General features: G+C 43.8%; 1 long non-coding RNA gene across 2 annotated transcripts in view; it reads right to left on the bottom strand.

The window, feature by feature from the left end:
- Positions 1-209: 209 nt before the first annotated feature.
- The window catches only part of LOC137349223 (uncharacterized), a 30,559-nt gene continuing 8,551 nt past the window's right edge, over positions 210-22,217 (bottom strand). For both annotated transcript variants that reach the window (XR_010969306.1, XR_010969302.1), the window contains exons 2-4: positions 17,980-18,125; positions 11,863-12,020; positions 210-555 (exon numbers count right to left, since the gene is read on the bottom strand). This is a non-coding gene — a long non-coding RNA (uncharacterized lncRNA). The remainder of the gene's footprint in view (positions 556-11,862; positions 12,021-17,979; positions 18,126-22,217) is intronic.

The following is a 22,217-nucleotide window of genomic DNA, read 5'->3' as shown; positions in this document are numbered from 1 at the left end:
GTAAAATGCGGGACGGATCCCCAGGCTGGGCGGAAGCGGGTCCACCACCAACGTGTACATCGGTGGCCACCTCTCATCCACCCAACGTAAAATTCAGCCCATGAAGACAAGATGTTGCACTCAAAATGAAGTTGAATTTGGGTAGGTCACAATTTAAGCTCAGTGGTAGCAGTCTTGCCTCTGAATCAAAGGCCATGGAATCAAGCTTAGTACTGGGTTTTATTGAGGAAAATAGCCAAACATACAAAACAAAGTTAAAACAGCAGCTGGTTCAGTTAAGAATCTGCAGCTAGAAGAGCTGCTCTGCCTCGAGACTGCTCGTCCTTCTCCAGCTCCAGTAAAGGCATCAAAAATCTAAGGGCCAACTCACTAAAGCCGTGTATGTAGTTCATTTGTTTCCAGCAGTGTTACTCTCCTTCACTTTGTTTTTTTATTTTGGCTGTCTTGTGACTGTCCCCTCTCCAGCTACTGGTGGGGATTCAATCCACTGTCTGTTCCGCATTTCGAAAATCTTCTTCAGTCTCAGGGTGTTAATGGTTCTTTCGGTTTCAATCGCTGATAATAAAACAAATGTTTCCAGTTACATTTGGATATGTTCTCAGTATTGCCCATCATGCCTGCACTATTATCAGTCACTGGATATAAAGCCATCTACTACAACACACCTCAAATCACCTGAAAAGCAGAACCGGTTGGAGCTGAAATCAAATCCTACATACTCAAAGAAACAATTGCCTCTTTAAAAACGTTTTACAAACACTATGACTTGGTGACACAAATTGTGCCAATGATCAATGACACTGTGGGGCGGCACAGTGGCGCAGTGGTTAGCACCGCAGCCTCACAGCTCCAGGGACCCGGGTTCGATTCCGGGTACTGCCTGTGTGGAGTTTGCAAGTTCTCCCTGTGTCTGCGTGGGTTTTCTCCCGGTGCTCCAGTTTCCTCCCACAAGCCAAAAGACTTGCAGGTTGATAGGTAAATTGGCCATTATAAATTGTCACTAGTATAGGTAGGTGGTAGGGAAATATAGGGACAGGTGGGGATGTTTGGTAGGAATATGGGATTAGTGTAGGATTAGTATAAATGGGTGGTTGATGTTCGGCACAGACTCGGTGGGCCGAAGGGCCTGTTTCAGTGCTGTATCTCTAATCTAATCTAATCACTACCAAGATGTAACTGTGCTCCTTAGGTGACAGGTTATTATCATGTTTTGCTGTTCTCCACTGCTTTAACAGGATAAACAGGCTAGCTACGCCACACTATCAGAATCCTCTTCTCCCAGCTCCCCAATCACCACCGGACCAATGCTCTGGCCTTTTACGAACATGTCAAAGAAAACAGAAATAAAACAGCTCGTCCATCAAGCCTGTCCCATCTTGATGTGTTGTAATCTACACACACCATCAACTCCATCTCCCTCTGTCTTCCAACAGTTAAAATCTCCTGGGAGAGCCAGAAGAAAACTGAAAAAATATGGATTAATAATCTGAAAAAACCTTTGCTCAGTTCCTTATCGACCCTTGAAGGCAATCAAGCAAAGAGACCATAGTGTGTGAAAGAGACCACAGTGACTGATATCACACATCTCAGCAAACCTACCTACCTTCGATAACTCAGGATATCATCCAATTGCAGGAACTCGGCTATCTTCCTTTTGAAAGCTTGTAGCAAATCCACATTCACCACATATACTGGTAACCAATTCAAAGATTGATAACTCTGCAAAAAGATGGCTGTCTTGGCATCTAACCTAACTCAACACTTTAGTAACTTACACTAATGCCCCTTAATCCATCTCTGCCTATTCAACTCAAATAACTTATCTAGATGGACAGAATTTAATCCCTTCATTATTTTAAGACTGCAAACATATCCCCTTAAAATCAACACTTTTCAAAGTAAAAAGCCTGAGTTCTCCAAATCTGTCCTGATAACTAAGGGCCCTTAAACAAGATATCAATCAAGTGATCTTCCTTTGAACCTGTTCCAGAGTCTTGATATCATTCCCTATGCAAGGAGGCCAAAATTGGACACAGTAATCTAGATGCGACGGGACCAAGGCCTTGTACGAAGTCATGATTGTACTTCTAGCTTTATATTTACTTGTCCTAGCTATACATCTTAGGAACCCGATTCATTTTCACAACAACTTCATGACACTGTCATGCACCAATGAGTCATTCAAATGTGTTCTTTTTTTATTCAGCTCTGCCCCAGAAGAATGCTCAGTTTCCAGGTGAAAAGCAGAACACAAAAGGGGTGTGTTGACCATTTACAATTTCCAGGGATTTTCTGGGACATCCTTCAAGGGAATTTAATCCCTTTACCCACATTAGGCACAACCATACAAGTCTGTGTGTCTGTCTATCTGTCTGTGGTGGAGGGGTGCAGGGGTGGGGGGGGGGGGGGGGAGAAACAAGGGGAAGCAACCAGCTCTTCCACCTCATTTAGTGTTATTCCACTGGGCAACCTCCCACTTGGAGGGTTATCCAGAAGAAGTGGCCATAGGCCCTTTGCTCAGCCTTTATCTGAAAAGAGGATCTGAGAGGGGGAAAGCTGCAAGAGATGGAGCCCAGAAGAAAGTGACTACCTTCTTTGGGTCTTGAAATGTTCCAGCAGTTCTTTTTGGACAGCAGTCTGCTAGGTCCACAACCACCAGCCAAAAAGGAGTTCTGCATACAGGTCTGCTCATCAGCACAAGTGAAGCTCACATGCAGTACAAGCCCAAACCCTCAGAAGAATTCTGGCTACATGAGCTAAAATAAAAGAGGGCAACTAGGCAGCTATCTTAAAAGGTTTGGAATAAAAACAAAGAAGTGCTGGAAATACTCAGCAGTCTGGCAGCATCTGTGGAGAGAGAAGCTGAGTTAACGTTTCAGGTCAGAGGCCCTTCTACAGAACTGACAAATATTAGAAATGTAAAAGGTTTTAAGCAAGTAAAGCGGGGTTGGGGCAAGAGATAACAAAGGAGAAGGTGTTGATAGGACAAGGTCACAGAGAATAACTGACCAGAAGGTCATGGAACAACGGCGAACGGTATGTTAATGGTGTGCTGAAAGACAAAGTGTTAGTACAGATAGGGTATGAATAACTGTAAAGCACAAAGCACTCCAAGCACAAACATTAGGGCGGCACAGTGGCGCAGTGGTTAGCACCGCAGCCTCACAGCTCCAGTGACCCAGGTTCAATTCTGGGTACTGCCTGTGTGGAGTTTGCAAGTTCTCCCTGTGTCTGCGTGGGTTTCCTCCGGGTGCTCCGGTTTCCTCCCACATGCCAAAGACTTGCAGGTTGATAGGTAAATTGGCCATTAGCAATTGCCCCTAGTATAGGTAGGTGGTAGGGAAATATAGGGGGACAAGCGGGGATGTGGTAGGAATATGGAATTAGTGTAGGATTAGTATAAATGGGTGGTTGATGGTCGGCACAGACTCGGTGGGCCGAAGGGCCTGTTTCAGTGCTGTATCTCTAAACTAAACATAAAGAAAACACATTAAAGAAACCAAAACAGTGGGTAAGCACAGTGGAAACAAACTAAACAAACTGAAAAACCTAAAATAAAATAACCAAATAAAAAGGAAAAAAAGAATAACTAAGCATAAAAAGTGGGACCCCGTCACGCTCTGATATTTGATTAATTAAAGTTCCCCAATATTACCACTCTATAGTTCTTACACTCTGAGTTCTCTGATTTCCCTTCAGAATTGCTTCTCTCTCTCTCACTATGCGAAGGCCTATAGAATATCCCCACTAGCGCTACCATACCTTTCTTGCTTCTCAGCTCTAACCAACTGGATTCTGTTCCTGCGTCCTCAAGGACACCTCTTTCCAACACTACAATGTCTTTCTAAATCAGTAATGCCACGCCACCTTCCTTTTTCCCCTTCCCTATCTTTTCAGACCACTTTGTATCCTTGAATATTAAGCGCTCAGTCCTCACCATTTTAAAGCCATGTTTCCATTATTGATATTACATCATATTCCCACGTGGCGATACCAACCTTATTCACAACACTTTTTCAGAGCATGACGGGGTCCCCCTTTTTATGCTTAGCTATTTCTTTTTTTCGTTTTCCTTTTTATTTGGTTATTTTATTTTAGGTTCTTCAGTTTGTTTAGTTTGTTTCCACTGTGCTTACCCACTGTTTTGGTTTCTTTAGTGTGTTTTTTTCATGTTTTTGCTTGGAGTGCTTTGTACTTTACAGTCATTCACACCCTCTCTGTACTAACACTTTGTCTTTCAGCATGCCATTAACATACCTTTCGCCTTTGTTCCATGACCTTCTGGTCAGTTATTCTCTGTGACCTTGTCCTATCAACACCTTCTCCTTTGTTATCTCTTGCCCCACCCCCGCTTTAATTGCTTAAAACCTTTTACATTTCTAATATTTGTCAGTTCTGAAGAAGGGTTCTGACCTGAAACGTTAACTCTGCTCCTCTCTGTACAGATGCTGCCAGACCTGCTGAGTATTTCCAGCATTTCCTGTTTTTATTTCAGATTTCCAACATCTGCAGTATTTTGTCTTTATTAAAAGGTTTGGAGCCTGGCTGAAGAGTGATTTGCCTGCACGACCTTTCTGACCACCGCCCCTCCACCTATAGCGGTAGGGAAACTATCACTTGCATGTGGATCAGGTCTGACACTGGATACTCTGGTGGGGTCAGGAGCAGAGGTCACTGATGCCTGTGCCACCACAAAGCCCGGTGAAGGTTTTTCAACCTGATTGCTCCATTGTGTTGAATGTTTATTTATCATTGTTTAGAATAAAGCAGGATCTATGCAAGAAAATCTGGAAGTAATTGGTATTAGAACAGTTACTTTGTGTATATAGATTAATTTCTACCACATCGCATTTAACTGGAAGATTCATTTTCAAAAATTGAAGGGGGATTCAGGGATATTGGATGTGTTTCAGAGTTTAATTGTACAACTCAGAAGGAATTTTATAATTCTAGGAGAATTGGGAGTGGGAACACAGGACATTCACGTAATGGGAGAGGCAACCTAGGGTCTTGGAGTAGTGTACAGGAATGTGACGGTGGTGACAGAGAATGCCATAAAAAAAAAAGTGACCATTTATTCCAAATGTTATTCCCTTTTCTCCTCATTGTTGTGGCACTGAATCACATATTGTAAATATCTCACAGTGGGGGAAATACAGTCTGTGTTAGGGAATTTCCACCGTTCACTGAAGCATAAACATTAGCTGTTGCACAACTACATTTAAAACAAGTTAAAGATTTAACAGTTTAAAAGCAAGTACAAAACCAGGGAAAAGGGTAAACAACTAAAGCAAGGTCTGTGATAGAGCGGAAGGCAGGTGTGATTAAAATGACAAAGGGCATTTTAAAGGATTGAAGCTAAGGCCTTGGCTAAAGACTGATTGTTCGGGGTCAGAGAGTGGCAGGTCAGAGGAGATACTGAAAACTCGACAAAGTGTGAGATTGGAAGGAGGATTGGGATCAGAGGAAAGTAAAAGGAATAAGGATCCAGAAGGATACTGGGTACTAAGATTTCTCCCTTGACATCTGAAAGGAAGAACAACATTTTTTGTTAAAGCATTGGATGAAGCAAACGATATAATGGAACGGCAGACCAGAACAACTCTTAAGTAGAGGGAATTGATGCTGCTGAAGAAAGTTCTCGAAAGCGTTAATGGCATTGCCTGGAGTTGAGTGTGGATCTCAGAAATTCCTTATCTAATTACCCATCATCACACTCACAAATGTTGGCTTGGATTATCAGGATCATAGTTACAATTATGAAGAGAGTAATTTATTTTAACTAAATGTATTTAATTAAATTTAATTGAGGGGTATAGAATTATGAAGAGCCATGATCGAGTGGATAGAAGGATCTATTTTCCTTAGCAGAGAGGTCAATAACCAGGGGGCATTGATTTAAAAGGATTGATAGAAGAATTAGAGAGGATTTGAGGAGAAATCTTTTAACCCAGAGAATGGTGTGGGCATGGAGCTCGCTGCCTAGGGCATAAATCCTCACTGCATTTTAAAAATACGTGGATATGGACTTGAAGTTCCGTCAGCTACAGGGTTACGGACCAAGAGGTGGAACGTGGAATTAGGCTAGGTAGCTCTTTTTTAGTTGACACAGACATGATGGGCCGAATGGCCACCATCTGTGCTGTAAGTTTTCTATGTTTCTAAATGAAGAGTGCTTGAAGTTCCATCTTTCACATGAGATATTAACCTAAGATTCAACCCACCCAGTCAGATGAACAGTAATACTTCCATGGTACTACTTGAAAGGGAGTAGGGAATTTTCCCAGGGTCCTGGTCAACGTTCCTCTCTCACCTAATACCACCAAAAACAAAGACTTGACTGAAGTATTAAAAAGAAATGGAGAACACTGAACAAATTATTCCAGAGGGGGCATGCACATTTGTTATGTAAGCATATGGAAGATGATGGTGGCATAGTGGTAATGTCACTGAACTACTAATCTAGAGGCCCAGGCTAATGCCCATGGGACATGGGTTCAAATCCCACCACAGCAGCTGATGGAAGTTAAATTCAATTAATAAAAAAAATGCAATTAATTTTTAAAAATCTGGAATTGAAAGCTAGTTTTATGACACCATTACTGAAACTATCAATTGGCATAAAAACCCATCTGGTTCACTAAAGTCCTGTAGGAAAGGTCTGGCTTAAATGTGACTCCAGACCAATAGCAATGTGAATGACTCTTAACTGCCCTCTGAATGGTCTAGCAAGCCACTCAGTTGTCAAGGACAATTGGGGATGGGCAAAAATGCTGGCCTGCCAGCAACAACACCCACGTTACATGAAAAAATAAAAAAATATAGCTCTAGGTAAGACATCAGAGGATCATTGAATAATTGTTGGTGTTTGCAGAGGGTACACACGTTCCTCAAATGTTCAAAAGGGAGACAGTCAGATTCCTGCAGGCTGATATCACTGCATATAAAATGTACTCGCAAGAAAGTCATTACAGTATAGAAATAGGGCATTTGACCAGCTTTCTGCAGAGCAATCCAGTCTTTTCCATTCTCCGGCTCCATCCCCTTAGCCCTGTAAGTTTATTTCCCTCAAATTCCCATCCAATTTCCTTTTGAAATCATTGATCATCTCCCCTTCCACCACCCTTGTTGGCAGCAAGTTCCACGTCATTACCACTCACTGTGTAAAGTTTTTCCTCACATCCCCCTGCATCTCTTGCCCAAAACCTTAAATCTGTGTTCCCTAGTCTTGTACCATCAGCTAATGGGAACAACTTTTCTTTGTCTACCTTATCTAAGCCGATCATAATCTTTTCCAACTCTATCAAATCTCCCTTCAATCTCCTTTGCTCCAAGGCGAACAACCCCAATTTCTCCAACCTAACCTTGTAGCTATAATCCCTCAGTTTGGTTTCAGCAGCAAATTTTGAAATTTTGCTCTGTATTCCAATATCCAAGTCATTTATACATACTAGAAAAAGCAGTGGTCCCAGCACTGAACTTTAGGGAACACCACTGACTACCATCCTCGAGTCTGAAAAACAACTACTTACCACGACGTGCTGCTTACTGTCCCTTAAGCCAATTTTTTAATCCAAGCTGACACTGACCCATCTATTCCATAAGCATTGATTTTGCTAACTAGCCTTTATGTGGTACTTTGTCAAACGCTTTCGTAAAATCCATATTGACAACATCCAATGCATTCCTTTCATCAACTTTCTCTGCTACTTCTTCAGAATATTCAATTAGATTAGTCAAGCACGATTGGTCTTTTACAAATCCGTGCTGGCTCTCCTTAATTAACTAAAAGCTCTCCAAATGCCTGTTCATTTTTTTCCCTGATTATCGTTTCTAAAATCTTACCCATCACTGATGTTAAACTAACTGGCCTGTAGTTACTAGGAATGCCCTTACACCTTTTCTGGCACCTCACTCATATCTAATAAATTTAGAAGAGTATGACAAGCCCTTCTGCTATCTCCACCCCCACTTCCTTTAACAACCTGGGATAAATGCCATTTAGACCAGGCAACTTATCCAGTCTAAGCATAGCTAGCCTTCCCAGTACATCCTGCCTATCAATTTTCATGCCCACCAATCTCGCTTCAACCGATATTTTGTCAGCATCCTATTCCTTAATAAACACTTATACAAAGTACTCATTAAGTATTCTAGCCTTGCCCAGCACTTCTAAGCATATATCACCCTCTTTGTTCATAATAAGCCGCATCCCACCCATTACTACCCAGTTACTATTTACATGCTGGTAGGAGATTTTTGGGTTCCCTTTTATGTTGACTGCCATTCTATTCTCATATTCTCTCTTTACCAGTCATACTTTCCACTTCACCTCCCCTGTCAACTTATTGTATTTGGCCTGGTTCTCACTTGAAGAATTCACCTGACATGCATCATACATCCTTTTTTTTGTTTCATCATATTCTCTATCTCCATCACCATTCATGGAACCCTGTCTTTGCTTCCCCTACTTTTCATCCTTCTTGGAATGTACCTAGCCTGTACATGAAACATCTCCTCCTTAAAGATTACCTATTGCTCCGTAACAGTTTTTCCTGTCAATCTTTGGTTCCATTTTACCCTGGCTAGATCCCTTTGCATCCCATTGAAATTAGCCCTCTTCCAATTTCGAAGTTCTACTTTAGATTGTTCCTTTCTCTTCTCTATTACTAATCTAAATCTTATAATATGATGATCACTCTTACTCAAGTGCTCCCCCACAGACACTTGGTCCACTTGGCCCACCTCATTCCCCAGCACCAGATCCAGAAATGCCTCCTTCCTAGTTGGACCATACTGGTCAAGGAAGTTCTCCTGAGTATATTGCAGAAATTCCTCCCCTTCCTTACCCTTTACTATAACATTATCCCAATGGCTATTTGATTAATTAAAGTTCCCCAATATTACCACTCTATAGTTCTTACACATCTCTGATTTCCCTTCAGATTTGCTCCTCTCTCTCGCTATGCGAAGGCCTATAGAATATCCCCACTAGTGCCACCATACCTTTCTTGCTTCTCAGCTCTAACCAACAGGATTCTGTTCTTGTGTCCTCAAGGACACCTCTTTCCAACACTACAATGTCTTTCTAAATCAGTAATGCCACGCCACCTCCCTTCCTTCCTTCCCTATCTTTTCAGAACACTTTGTATCCTTGAATATTAAGCGCTCAGTCCTCACCATTTTTAAGCCATGTTTCCACGTGGCGATACCAACCTTATTCACAACACTTTTTGTGTTTACATACGTGCATTCTAAACCCATCTTTGTATTCCTATTCCTGCTCCTGTCTAATATGATACAACCTCCTTCTGTAGTACTCTCCACCACTCTCACTCCTTTATGCACCCTTTTCCTCTTCAACTTCTATAAGCTGGTGCCCATCCCCCACCGATTTAATTTAACCCTCCCCAGTCACACTAGTGAACCTCCCTGCGAGGACACTGGTCCCAATCCTGTTGAAGCGCAACCAGTCCCTTTTGAATAGGTGCCTCCTGCCCCAGAGCGGTCCCAATGCCCCACAAATCTGAACCATGCCTCAAGCCACTTATTGATTCACTCCATCTTCCTATTTCTACTCCTGCTAGCACGCAGCACTTGGAGTAATCCAGAGACCATTGAGGGCCTACTTTTTAAACCTTCTCCCAACTCCTGAAAATCTGATCATAGGACCTCAATGCCTGCCCTCTCTATATCAATGTTATGCAATGTACTGTACTTCGTAGTCATGGTTATCTCCTGAAACTCATTCTCAACCAACTTCAGGAGTCCGAGCGGAATTTCCCAGAAATAATTTTTTCCTGAAATGCCCTAGATTTTTTTATATCTGTTATTTTTCCTCTCCCAGGAGATTTCATGGCTGATGGGGTTGGGGAATATTTGGTACTGTGTGGCCGAGTCATAACAGGACTTGATGGACCAGTTAGTCTTTTTCTGCCTGTCTTTTTCTATTTGAGGATCCGGAGGTGGCAGGAGGACTCGCCCCTCCTTTTTTGGCAAATGATCCGTGCAGCTGACTAGCAATGTGTTATCTTTGCCAGTAAACCAGCAGTTGAATATTGAGGACAGCAGGAATCAAGCCTGGGAAGTGGATCTCAAGTACTATCTGGAGGCCCAAGAGACAGCGAACTGGTATGCCCATGCCTGCCCAGATCCAGTTGGGGGTGGTGGGGAGGCCTGTGAATTGGAGACAGGATGCATGATGGCTCCAGTCATCATTGGAGATCTGACAGCATGTGAAGTAGCAAACCAACAGCAGCACACACTTGTATAATTAAAGAGGAGAGAAAATAAACCAGGCAAGGTCATCAACCCCCAACAGAACCACTGGTTAGGCTGCACAAAAATTTCTGACCACTGGAATCATAGAATAGTACAGAACAGAGGAGGTCATTCCGCCTATCGAGTCTATGCCAGTTCTCTTGAAGAGCAATCCAGTTAGTCCCCTACCCCCACTCTTTCCCCATGTCCCTGCAATATTATCTCCTTCAAGTAATTATTCAAATCCCTTTTGCTGACTATTACTTAGAAGTTGATAAGTCACCAGGAGCTAAAGGCCTGCTACCCGACCCAAACCCGACGACATGTAACAGGTTTGGGTCGGGTCGGGCCGGACACACATGGTAAGGGCTCTGCTGGTAAGTATTAAAATTTTTTAAAAAACTTACCTGAGCTGGAAGTCCGGGACGTCAAGCAGGGAAACGGAGTCTGCGCAGTGAGCGAGTGAGGCCTCTATGACGTCATCACGCACATGCTGCAGCTTCCTGGAGGTTCCGAGTCGGAAGGTAAGTAAAGTTAAGGTCGGGTTGGGTCAGGTTCGAGCTCGGGTCGGGTCGGGTTGGGCATGGGGCAAAATTGGAGGCACTCGGGCTGGGCCAGGCTCGGGTCCACTGTGGTTCGGTCGGGTTCGGGTCGGGTTCTTTTCCCCCAATCTGAGCAGGCCTTTAGCAAAAGCGGATCAGATGCACGTGAGGAAAGCAAGGGTGGAAATTGCAGAGGCAAGGGCCATAATCTTTCAATCCTCCTTAGATACATTGGTGGTGCCAGAGGACTGTAGAATTGCAAATGTTAGACCCTTATTCAAAAAGAAGGATAAGGATAACCCAGGAACTACAGGCCAGTCAGTTGTACCTCAGGAAAGCTTTTAGAAACGATAAACTGGGACAAAATTAACAGTCGCTTGGACAAATGTAGATTAATTAAGGAGAGCCAGCATGGATTTGTGAATGCAAATCATGTTTAACTAATTTGATTGACTTTATCGATGAAATAACAGATAACAGAGAGGGCTGATGAGGTTTACATGGACTTCCAAAAGGCATTTGATGAAGTGCCATATTACAGGCTTGTCAGCAAAGCTGAAGCCCATGGATTACAAGGGACAGTGGCAGCATGGATATAAAGTTGGCTGAGTGACAGGAAACAGTAGTGGTGAACAGTTGATTCTTGGACTGGAAGAAGGTATATGGTCAGGTCGGTATTAGGACCACTGCTTTTCTTTATATTAATGACCTAGGCTTGGGTGTGCAAGGCACAGTTTCAAAATTTGCAGATGACACAAAACTTGGAAGTATTGTGAATTGAGAGCAGGATAGTGATAGACTTTAAGAGAACATAGGCTGGTGACGGAACGGGCAGATGAAAGTTAATGAGGAAAAGTGTGAAGGAAAGAATGAGGAAAGGCAATATACAATAAAGGATACAAATCTAAAAGGGGTGCAGGAGCAGAGGGACCTGTGGAGTATATGTGCACAAATCATTGAAGGTGGCAGGGCAGATTGTATTTATTAATTGTATTTATTAATGTATTTATATATGTATTTATTAATATCAGGAACAATCCAGAAGAGTTCTGTAACTTACTTTGCAAAGGAATCCTGGGCTTTTCCACCTTTTCCACATGTCTGAGTGAGCAATTATTAAACAATTTTATCTCGGTTAGGAATTTTGATTCTTCCATCCTGGCCTTTTGTGCATCTTTCAATGCCTTTGTCGTCATTGCCAAATTCCAGGGATTCTGACTACAAGAAAATTGTACAGTCTAAATTGTTTTCAGATATTAATCCAGCTACATGCAGCATCAGCTAATATTCAAGTGAGACGTCAAAAATGGATTTTATTATTTACAGAATTACAAGCAAAGGGGAAAAACAAATAGGTAGAACAGGAAGAATAAAATGATAAACTCAATGTTAAACTGCTGATGCATGCAGGCTGAATTCTATTTAAAATGGGGCAGGATAGCGGCAAAGAATGATAGAAAATTTACCAGTGAGGCCTGCTACTGCAACACTACTTTCCCACAGTCCCCTCTTCTCACCATTGCCAGGACCACCACTAGCTGCTCATCCATGCCCGTAATGCAAATGGTGGTGGTGATGGTATGGAGGTGGGGGGGGGGGGGGGGGGTGGGAAACGAGATCCCTGGCAGGTTTCCCTATCACCCATTATACCACCACTCCACGGGGCTACCTTGGGTGGAAGGCAGTTGGGGCTTGAAGTACTGGGTTGGGTGATGTAGTGGTTGTTACTAGACAAGTAATCCAGAGAATGCAAATTGAAATCCCACCACTGCAATTTGAGAATCTGAATTCAATTTTTTAAAATCAGGAAAGTAAAAGCTGGCATCAGTAAATGGGTGATGGTACTGTGGTACTGTAAAATGTCATAGAAAATCAGCTGCTTCACTAATGTCCTCTAGGTAATGAAAGCTGTCGCCTTTACCCGGTCTGGTCTCTATGTTGCTCCTGTCCCAAAGTGATTGCCTCTTAGCTTCCCTCTGAAGGGGCCGAGCAAGTTGCTCAGTTGTATTGAAGTGCTCAGTACTGTCTGCCAGCATTTCCTCTAAATTTCCTTTGTTTTGCACAGCTTATTCAATGCATGGCACCTTTAAGTTTTTTTGCACAGCTGCAAGAATTTTTTTAAAAAGCCCCAAGGACTGCAGCAGTTCAAGAAGGCAGCTCACCGCCACCTTCTCAAGGGCAATTAGGGATGGGTAATAAATGCTGGCCTAGCCAGCAATGCCCACATCCCAATGAACAAGTAAAAAGAAAGGCAGCATTAACAGCCCTGAGGTCCCCTCCATAGAGGCACAGGGCTTTGTACTGGCTTCAGCTCCCACCACCTGGCTGCACTTACTCTGCCAATATGCCAATCTTCTGGCACCTCTGCCCCTCTAAATGCCACGCTATGGTAGACTCTCACTTGGTGTCAAGGATCACTTGACAAAAACTGGATGAACTTTGATCCATGAAGCCAGGTCAAAGATAGGGTTGTCAACTACCCTGGATTGTCCAGGAGTCCCCTGGAATAAAGAATTGATTCACAGAGACTTCCATGAGAAACCTGGGAGAAATAAAGTCAAGCTCGGCTGGCGGCTGCTGCAGTTTATTTTTTCCCCATTTCCTTTCTGACTCTGGGCAGCTGCTCCCTCAGCCAACTTGTGTGTATACATGACACTCTGCTCAAAGAATAGAGCAGTTTTAGCAGCATAGGGCATTGTGGGTATCCGGTACCACCATTATGGCCTTGCTGTTTTTGGTGTTAGAAATCACTCTAGCTGCAATCTCAAAAGCACAAGTAGCATAGAAATGGCCACTTTCATCAGGAGTAGCAGTGTAGGAATTCACGATCGCATCCTCTTTCAGGTCCATACACAGATCAGAAAGTATTTGCTTGATGACCCAAGGGGCCCTATTTTCAGACAGATGGGTTCCAAGATATGCAATTACTGTTGATTTGTTGAATTCCTACACAGAATCATAACGACACAGAAAAAGGCCATGTGGCCCATCGAATCCATGCCAGCTCTCTGTGGAGAATTCCAATCAGTCCCATTCCCCTGCTCTATCCCCATAGCTCTGCAAGTTTATTTCTCTCAAGTGCCTATCTAATTTCCTTTTGAAATCTTTCATCGTCTCTGTTTCCACCACTAGCAAGTTCCAGGTCATTACCACTGCGTAAAAAAGTTCTTTTTCACATACCCCCTGCATTGCTCGCCCAAAGCCTTAAATCTGTGTCACCTTGTACCTTATCTAAACCTGTCATAATCTTATACAAACAACTCTATCGCTCCTCAATCTCCTTTGCACCAAGGAGAACAACCTCAGCTTCTCCAACCTAAATTTGTAGCTAAAATCCCCTATCTCTGGAACTCTTCTGGTAAATCTCCTCTGCACCCTTTCAAGGGCCCTGATATCCTTCCTAAAGTGCAATAGAGTCATATAGTCATAGAGTTATACAGCACAGAAACAGGCCCATCGGCCCACCGTGTCCGCGCCGGCCATCAAGCCTATCTATTCTAATCCCATTTTCCAACACTTGGCCCGTAGCCTTGTGTACTATAGCATTTCAAGTGCTCATCTAAATACTTCTTAATTTTTTGAGGGTTTCTGCCTCTACCACCCCTTCAGGCAGTGTGTTCCAGATTCCAACCACCCTCTGGGTGAAATTTTTTTCCTCAAATCCCCTCTAAACCTCCTGCACCTGACCTTAAATCTATGCCCCCTGGTCATTGACACCTCCGCGAAGGGAAAAAGTTTCTTCCGATCTACACCCCTCATAATTCTGTATACCTCAATCAGGTCCCCCCTCAGCCTTCTCTGCTCTAAGGAGAACAACCCTAGCTTATCCAGTCTCTGTTCATAGCTGAAATGCTCCAACCCAGGCAACATCCTGGTGAATCTCCTCTGCACCCTCTCCAGAGCAATCCTTCCTGTAGTGTGGCGACCAGAACTGTACATAGTTCTCCAGCGGTGCCCAAACTAGTGTTTTATATAGCTCCATCATAACCTCCCAGCTCTTACGTTATATGCCTCGGCTATTAAAGGCAAGTATCCCATATGCCTTTCTAACCAACTTATCTACCTGTACTGCTGCCTTCAGTGATCTATGGACAAGAACACCAAGGTCCCTCTGACCCTCTGTACTTTCTAGGGTCCCTACCATCCATTGTATATTCCCTTGCCTTGTTAGTCCTCCCAAAATGCATCACCTCACACTTCACAGGATTGAATTCCATTTACCACTGCTCTTAAATCGTCCAGTAATCTAAGGCTATCCTCCTCACTATTTACAACACCAATTTTCATGTCATCTGCGAACTTACGACCAGAACTGGATGCAGTACTCCAGTTGCTCTATACTTTACTAGCTCCAGGTCTGCTCTCGGCTTCTTTTTAGTTTGCCCATTACTAGGGTGTTCAGTTGGATGTGGAAAGAAACACTACCTGTACTCACAGCACAGTCAAACTTCTCTCTGACTGACAACCGGGAGGGACATTAGAGTCGATTCTAATGGCCAAGAGGAGGTGGGTTTTGGTGCCTGTAACAAGTTAAATCCCCTAACAGTGACGTCTAGTCGGGATTCCAACATCATCCTGCCATCTTCTAAGTTTCACCGGGGCAGGATTGAAGGCAAGCAGGGAGTTGTCAGGTAATTAATTGTCATATGCAAATAGGTAATTAACTGCTATTTGAACCAACCATTCTGGTATTAACAGCTACTGCACCCATTTCCCAAGCTGTCAGCAGGTTCAACCAGATGAATGTGTAACGGGGATTGTTTCTTCAGTGAAATGACAGGCTGGGAAGCAAACCTTCAGCAAACCTGAAGAGCTCCAGTCATGGTCAGGTGAGAGGCTCTGCACTCCTCCCAGAGAGTGTTGTCAGTGCATGATAGGTGATTGCCAACTTCTTGGAAGTCAGTTCACCTGTCCAGCACTTTACTCACCTTGATGAAGAACAAGAGGTGCGGCAACATCAACACCAACAGCAGCACAGCTGCCTTCTCCTCAGTTACCTGCCACTCCCCAGGGCTGAGGGAAATGACACAGAGATCCTGTTCCAAGGAGGTGAGACCCCCCCAACACATGAGGTCTACAGGCAGAGGGAATCAACTTTCTCAACACGCCTGAACACCAGTACCGCTGGAGACCTCATGCTTTCATGACAATTTTTTGCTGATATCTGCAGCCTCCTGGAACAGACCTCCTTCCTAGTGGGCCAGCTGGGCTAACATTGCCAGTGGCTGTCACTTGGAGGGCCACCCCTGCACCCCCCGAGGATCTGGCAGCAGTGCCACAAGAAGTCGAATTACCTCACACAGGTGGTCACCATCAGTGAATGCATCTTCACATGACATCCCCTACCCACTACATCACCAACCTCTCTCACTGCTCAATGCACCATAGCTTCATCACTCAACCAGCTGCAATCCCTGGCACTCAGGACTCACACCTAACATCTAGATACTCCACCTCACCATCACACCCTTACCAATGCTGCCAGCCTCACACCCACCTCTCACTGCCTACATGTACCCCCAGCTATTCAGCTGTGGCAGGCATATCACTCAAACACAGTGCTACATAATCATTAAAATTCCACTCTCTCTCTCATGCTGGACAAGGTGGTGCACAATAGAAGGGAGCAGAGCAGAACCGGCGAGGGACAAGGGCACCTGCATCTCCAAAGCCCTATAGAGGACATGGCTCTCAGCATCATGGGACCGGCTATGACAAGCCCTGTGGCATCAGACGCCGCTGAGATGGTGGCATCTCCCTGTCTTATGGCCCTGCTATCTGGCATGACAAACAAGCTGAAGATGGTGTGACAATGGTCCTCTTGCTTCCCATCCCACTCTCCTTCCCTCACACCAACCTTCCCCTCCTGGGTTCCTGCTTTCAGGCACCTAAGAACTGCTGCCTACCCAGCCACAGAAGCCCTAGCAGCAGGAAAGAGAGCAACAGCACAGCACTACTAAAGAGACCCTGTCACTTGATCTGACACTCACAGCCACCAGCTCTGATATTGGCACTGCATGTACCTTGGAGGTGAGTACAGAGTTGGGATCTGCACATGATGAATTATCCAGGCACGAATTCATGTGTCAGCTCAAGTGAAAGCGAGATTGCAGATGAGTACTGTTGCAGAGGACTCAGATGAGGACCTCAATTGGGTGGCATACAGGAATGTGCTGAATTGGCCACACAGCGAGATTCTGGGCACACTGGCTGGTCTGCCAGACAGCCTCCCGTCACTGATGAGGAGCTTGGAAGAGTCCAACTCCTAATTGGCAGAGGGAATAGCACAGAGGTTGCCCTCTCCGCAGCCTCTGCTCCATCTCCCTTTCATCAGGCAGAATAAGGGGCACCGCCAGGGCCACCCCCTAGCTGCTGCAGCCTTCATGCAGACAGGTTACATACATACTGCCCTGCCACCCCCCCCCCCACCCACTCTCCCCATGAGGATGTGGCAACACACTCTGGCCATTTCAAGAACTTATCACAACACCTCCAAAACACACCACTTTGCAACAGAAAAACTTCAAAAAAAATTATTTTACCTGCAATTAGGGTGTTTAGCCATTCATGCAGGGCCCATCTTGCAGCTTCATGCTTATTTTTTCGAGTGAACAACAAATTTGTTGCCTGTACATTTGTTGCCCAAATTTGGCATCCTGGCATCACATCAGCCAGTTGGGCTGTGCGACTTCAAGGTAGCACCAAATCAACATCTTTCGGCGCACGCAGGGGCACATCTGCATGCACCCTTATCCTCAAAGAATGCCATGAGGGCTATGCAGGAAGTGGCTGGCAGCCCAGGCCACACATGAAAAGTGGTGCAAGGCTTCCTAACTGGTGCAATGATCCAAAACAGTAGATACAAACTGTTCCATAATTTGAACCTGAAGTCTCCCAAATCAAATTTAAGCAAGTGATGGAAGACCCCATCAGAGGGTAAACTTGGACTTCTTCAACTTATTACTGACCACAGTAAAACTGTAATGCTGTGAAGTTGAGAAATTTTCCAAGTACTCCAGTGTTTCACTCATTACAGAAGTAATTGCTTCCATGTCCTATTTTTCCTCAATAACCAGTATAAATTAGTTGAATTGGTCTGGTCAAGGACAACTCTTTTTTTTTCATGATATATTTATTTATTCTACCTTATGTATTTTTCATGCCATTTATTACTTACAATTTGAAATGATCAGATATACAAAGGGCACCTTTTGTCCGAGATGGCTGCAAACAAAGTGCATAATCCATTGTGTGACTGCAGTGCTGATTCTGACTCGAATTGCAGCCAGATAATGCTTGTTTCTGACTTTCTTCAGCCACTTGCTTTTAAAAGATATTAAAAACAAAGATGAGAAACTCTGCATCTCAACACTTCTATTGTTAAATATCAGAAGACTTATTGATTAAAGAACAATGAAAGTCAACATTTCAGAGAACCACAGAAAAAGTACAGCACATGGTCCATAGCCCCACAGGTTGCAGCACTTCAGGTGCATGTCCAGGTACCTCTTAAAAGAATTAAGGGTTTCTGCCTCCACCACCATTCCTGGCAGCGAATTCCAGACACCCACCACCCTCTGGGTGAAAAAGTTTCTCCTCATGTCCCCTCTAATCCTTCTACCAATCACCTTAAATCTGTGTCCCCTGGGAACTGACCTCCCCACCAGGAGAAACGGGTCCTTCCTGTCTACTCTATCTAGGCCCCTCATAATTATGTACATCTCAATCAAGTCACCCCTCAGCCTCCTCAGTTTCAGGGAAAAAAACCCTAGCCTATCCAATCTTTCCTCATAGCTGCAACTTTCAAGCCCTGGCAACATTCTTGTAAATCTCCTCTGTACTCTCTCCAGAGCAATTATGTCCTTTCTGTAATGTGGTGACCAGAACTGTATGCAATACTCCAGCTGTGGCCGAACCAGCGTTTTATACAGTTCCAGCACCACATCCCTACTTTTGTATTCTATACCTCAGCCAATAAAGGAAAGCAATTTATATGCTTTCTTCTACACTATCTACCAGTCCTGCCACCTTCAGGAAGCTGTGGACATGCACTCCAAGGTCTCTCATTTCTTCAACTCCTCTCAATATCCTCCCGTTTATTGTGTATTCCCTTGCTTTATTTGCCCTCCCCAAATGCATTACCTCACACTTCTCTGGATTGAATTCCATTTGTCACTTTTCCGCCCACTCAACCAAACCATTGATATCATTCTGGAGTCTACAGCTATCCTCCTCACTATTAACTACATGGCCATTTTTTGTGTAACCAGCAAATTTCCCAATTATGCCTCCCACATTTAAGTCCAAATCATTAATATATACCACAAACAGCAAGGGACCAACACTGAGACCTGTGAAACGCCACTGGAAATCACTTTCCATTCGCAAAAACATTCGTCGACTACAACCCTTTGTTTCCTGAAACTGAGCCGATTCTGGACAAACCTGCCACCTTCCCCTGTATCCCATGGACTTTTATTTTACTGACCAGTCTGTCATGTGGGACTTTGTCAAATGCCTTACTAAAATCCATGTAAACCACATCCACTGCATTACCCTCATCAATCCTCCTTGTTACTTCCTCAAAAAGCTCAATTAAGTTAGTAAGACATGACCTTCCCCTAACAAATCCATGCTGACTATCCCTGATTAATCTGTGCCTTTCTAAGTGACAGTTTATCCTATTCCTCAGAATAGATTCTAACAATTTACCCACCACCGAGGTCAGACTGACCGGCCTATAATTACCTGGTTTATCCCTCGCACCCTTTTTAAACAATGGTACAAGTGCGCAGACCTCCAATCGTCTGATACCTCGCCTGTATCTACTGAGGATTTGAAGATGATCCTCAGCACATCTGCTATTTCCTCCCTGGCTTCCTTTAACAACCTGGGATACAATCCATTCAGTCCTGCCGATTTATCTACTTTCAGGGATGTAAGACCCTCCAGTACTTCCTCTCTCATTATGATTATCATATCTAATATTCCACACTGCTCCTCGTTAACTACAATGTCTGCAACAACCCTCTCCTTTGTGAAGACAGAGACAAAAAAACTCATTAAGAACCCTGCCCACATCTTCTGCATCCACACATAAGTTCCCTTGTACATCTCTGATAGGCCCTACCCTTTCCTTAGTTATTCTCTTGCTCTTAATGTACTGATAAAACATCTTCGGGTTTTCCTTGATTTTACCTGCCAATAATTATTTATGCCCTCTCTTTGCTTTTCTAATTTCCTTTCTTACTTCACCCCTGCAGTTTCTAAACTCCTCTAGGCTTTCTAAAGTATTAAGATATTTGTGATCATCATTTGCTTTAACTTACCCTGTAAGTTTTTAGATAACCAAGGGGCTCTAGATTTGGCAGTATCACCCTTAATCTTTGAGGGGACATGCCTACACTGTGCCCGTAGTATCTCACTCTTGAATGCTTCCCACTGGTTTGCCACTGATTTTCCTTCAAGTAGCTGTATCCCGTCCACTTTTGCCAGGTCACCTCTCAGTTTCGTAAAATTTGCCTTCCCCAATTTAGAACCTTTTCTCCTGTTTTATCTTTGTCATTTTCCATGATTATGCTAAAACTATTATGATCACTATTTCCAAAATGACCACCCGCTGTTACTACATCCACTTGCCCAGCTTCATTACCGAAGACTAAATCTAGAATTGCACCCCCTCTCATTGGGCTTGTTACATGCTTGCTAAAAAAGAGTTCTCTTGAACACAGTTCAAGAACTTTGTCCCCTCTGTGTCCTTCACACTGTTTGTATCAGAGTTTCAGGTCGATAACCTTTGTTTCTCTCTCCACAGATGCTGCCTTACCTGCAGAGTATGTCCAACATTTCTGTTTTTGTTTCAGATATCCAGTATCCGCAGCTAATTTGCATTGGTTAAAGGCAAATTGTACTTGATTGAGTTTTTTGATGAGGTAACATAGAGGGTTGATGAGGGCAATGTGGTTAGTGAGGTGTGCATGGACTTCCAAAAGATGTCTGATAATAGGCTTCTCAGCAATGTTGAAGCCCATGGAATAAAACAGACAATTGGATGAATCACAGGGAACAGAGAGTAGCGGTGAATGGCAGTTTTTCAGACCGGAAGAAAGTATATAATGGGGTTCCCCAGGGGTCAGTACTAGGACCACTGCTTTTCTTGATAGATTAATGGCCTAGACTTGGGTGTACAGGCCACAATTTCAAAATGTGCAGATGACGTATAACTTGGAAGTATTGTGAACTGTGAGGAGGATAGTGATAGTATTCCAGCAAACATTGCTGGTGGAATGGGAGGACAGGTTGCTGATGGAATTTAATGCAAAGTAGTGTGAAGTGATACGTTTTGGTAGGAAGAATGAGGAAAAGCAATATAAAATCAAGGGTCTAGCTCTAAAGGGGATGCAGCAGCAGAGGGACTTGGGGTATATGTGCACAAATCGTTGAAGTTGGCAGTAGTTAAAAAGGTATATGGTGTGCTTGGCTTTAGGAAGTTATGAAGAACATTTATTAAACATTGATTCAGCCTCAATTGTGTCCAATTCTGGGCAGCACACTTTAGGAAGGCTTAAAAGTGGGTGCAGAAAAGATTCACGAGAATGGTTCCAGGGATGAGGAACTTCAGTCACGTGGATAGATTGGAGAAACTGGGGCTGTTCTCCTCGGAGAAGAGAAGATCAAGAGGAGATTTGATAGAGGTGTTGGAAATCATGAGGGTCGAGACAGAATAGATAGGGAAAAACTGTTCCTGTTGGCAGAAAGGTCGAGAACCAGAGGATACTGATATAAGGTGACTGGCAAAAGAAGCAATGGCGACATGAGGAAAAACTTTTTTACGCAGCGAGTTGATAGCAAGTGGAATGCAATGCCTGAGAGTGTGCTGGAGGCAGATTGAATGGTTGCTTTGAAAGAGAATTGGATAAATACCTGAAAAGAAAAAAAAAATTGCTGGGCTATGGGGAAAGGGTGGTGGAGTGGAACTAGCAGAGTGACTCTTGTAGAGAAGCGGCAGACATGATGGGCTTAATTGCCTCCTGGGCTGTGACCATGCTATGATTCCAAGAGCAGAGGTATTGTGGTTGGGGAATATGGGGAAGGGTGTGTGGTTGGTGGTTGAGGTTCACAAGACATTATGTGGATAAGGCCATAACATGGGATTTTAAGGCAATAAAGGGTACAGTACAGTTCACTAAGAGGCTGCCAGCTAGAACAGAATACAAATGCTAAGAATTGCCCATAATTTGTGGTCAGGGGCGAAGTGACAGATCGCTGCCAGCCTCCACGAAAGCTGTGCTGAGAGATCTAGCGAACTCTGTGGTGAGAATTTTGCCTCTCCTAACGTCCAATTCATTGTAGCGTTGTTTAATGTGGATTCCCAGCATCCAGCTGCAGTGATGTTATCAAGCTGTCTAAGCATCC

Source organism: Heterodontus francisci, chromosome 1 (assembly GCF_036365525.1).
Source record: "Heterodontus francisci isolate sHetFra1 chromosome 1, sHetFra1.hap1, whole genome shotgun sequence".
Lineage (NCBI taxonomy): Eukaryota > Metazoa > Chordata > Chondrichthyes > Heterodontiformes > Heterodontidae > Heterodontus > Heterodontus francisci.
This window is presented reverse-complemented; position numbering and strand designations above follow the sequence as displayed.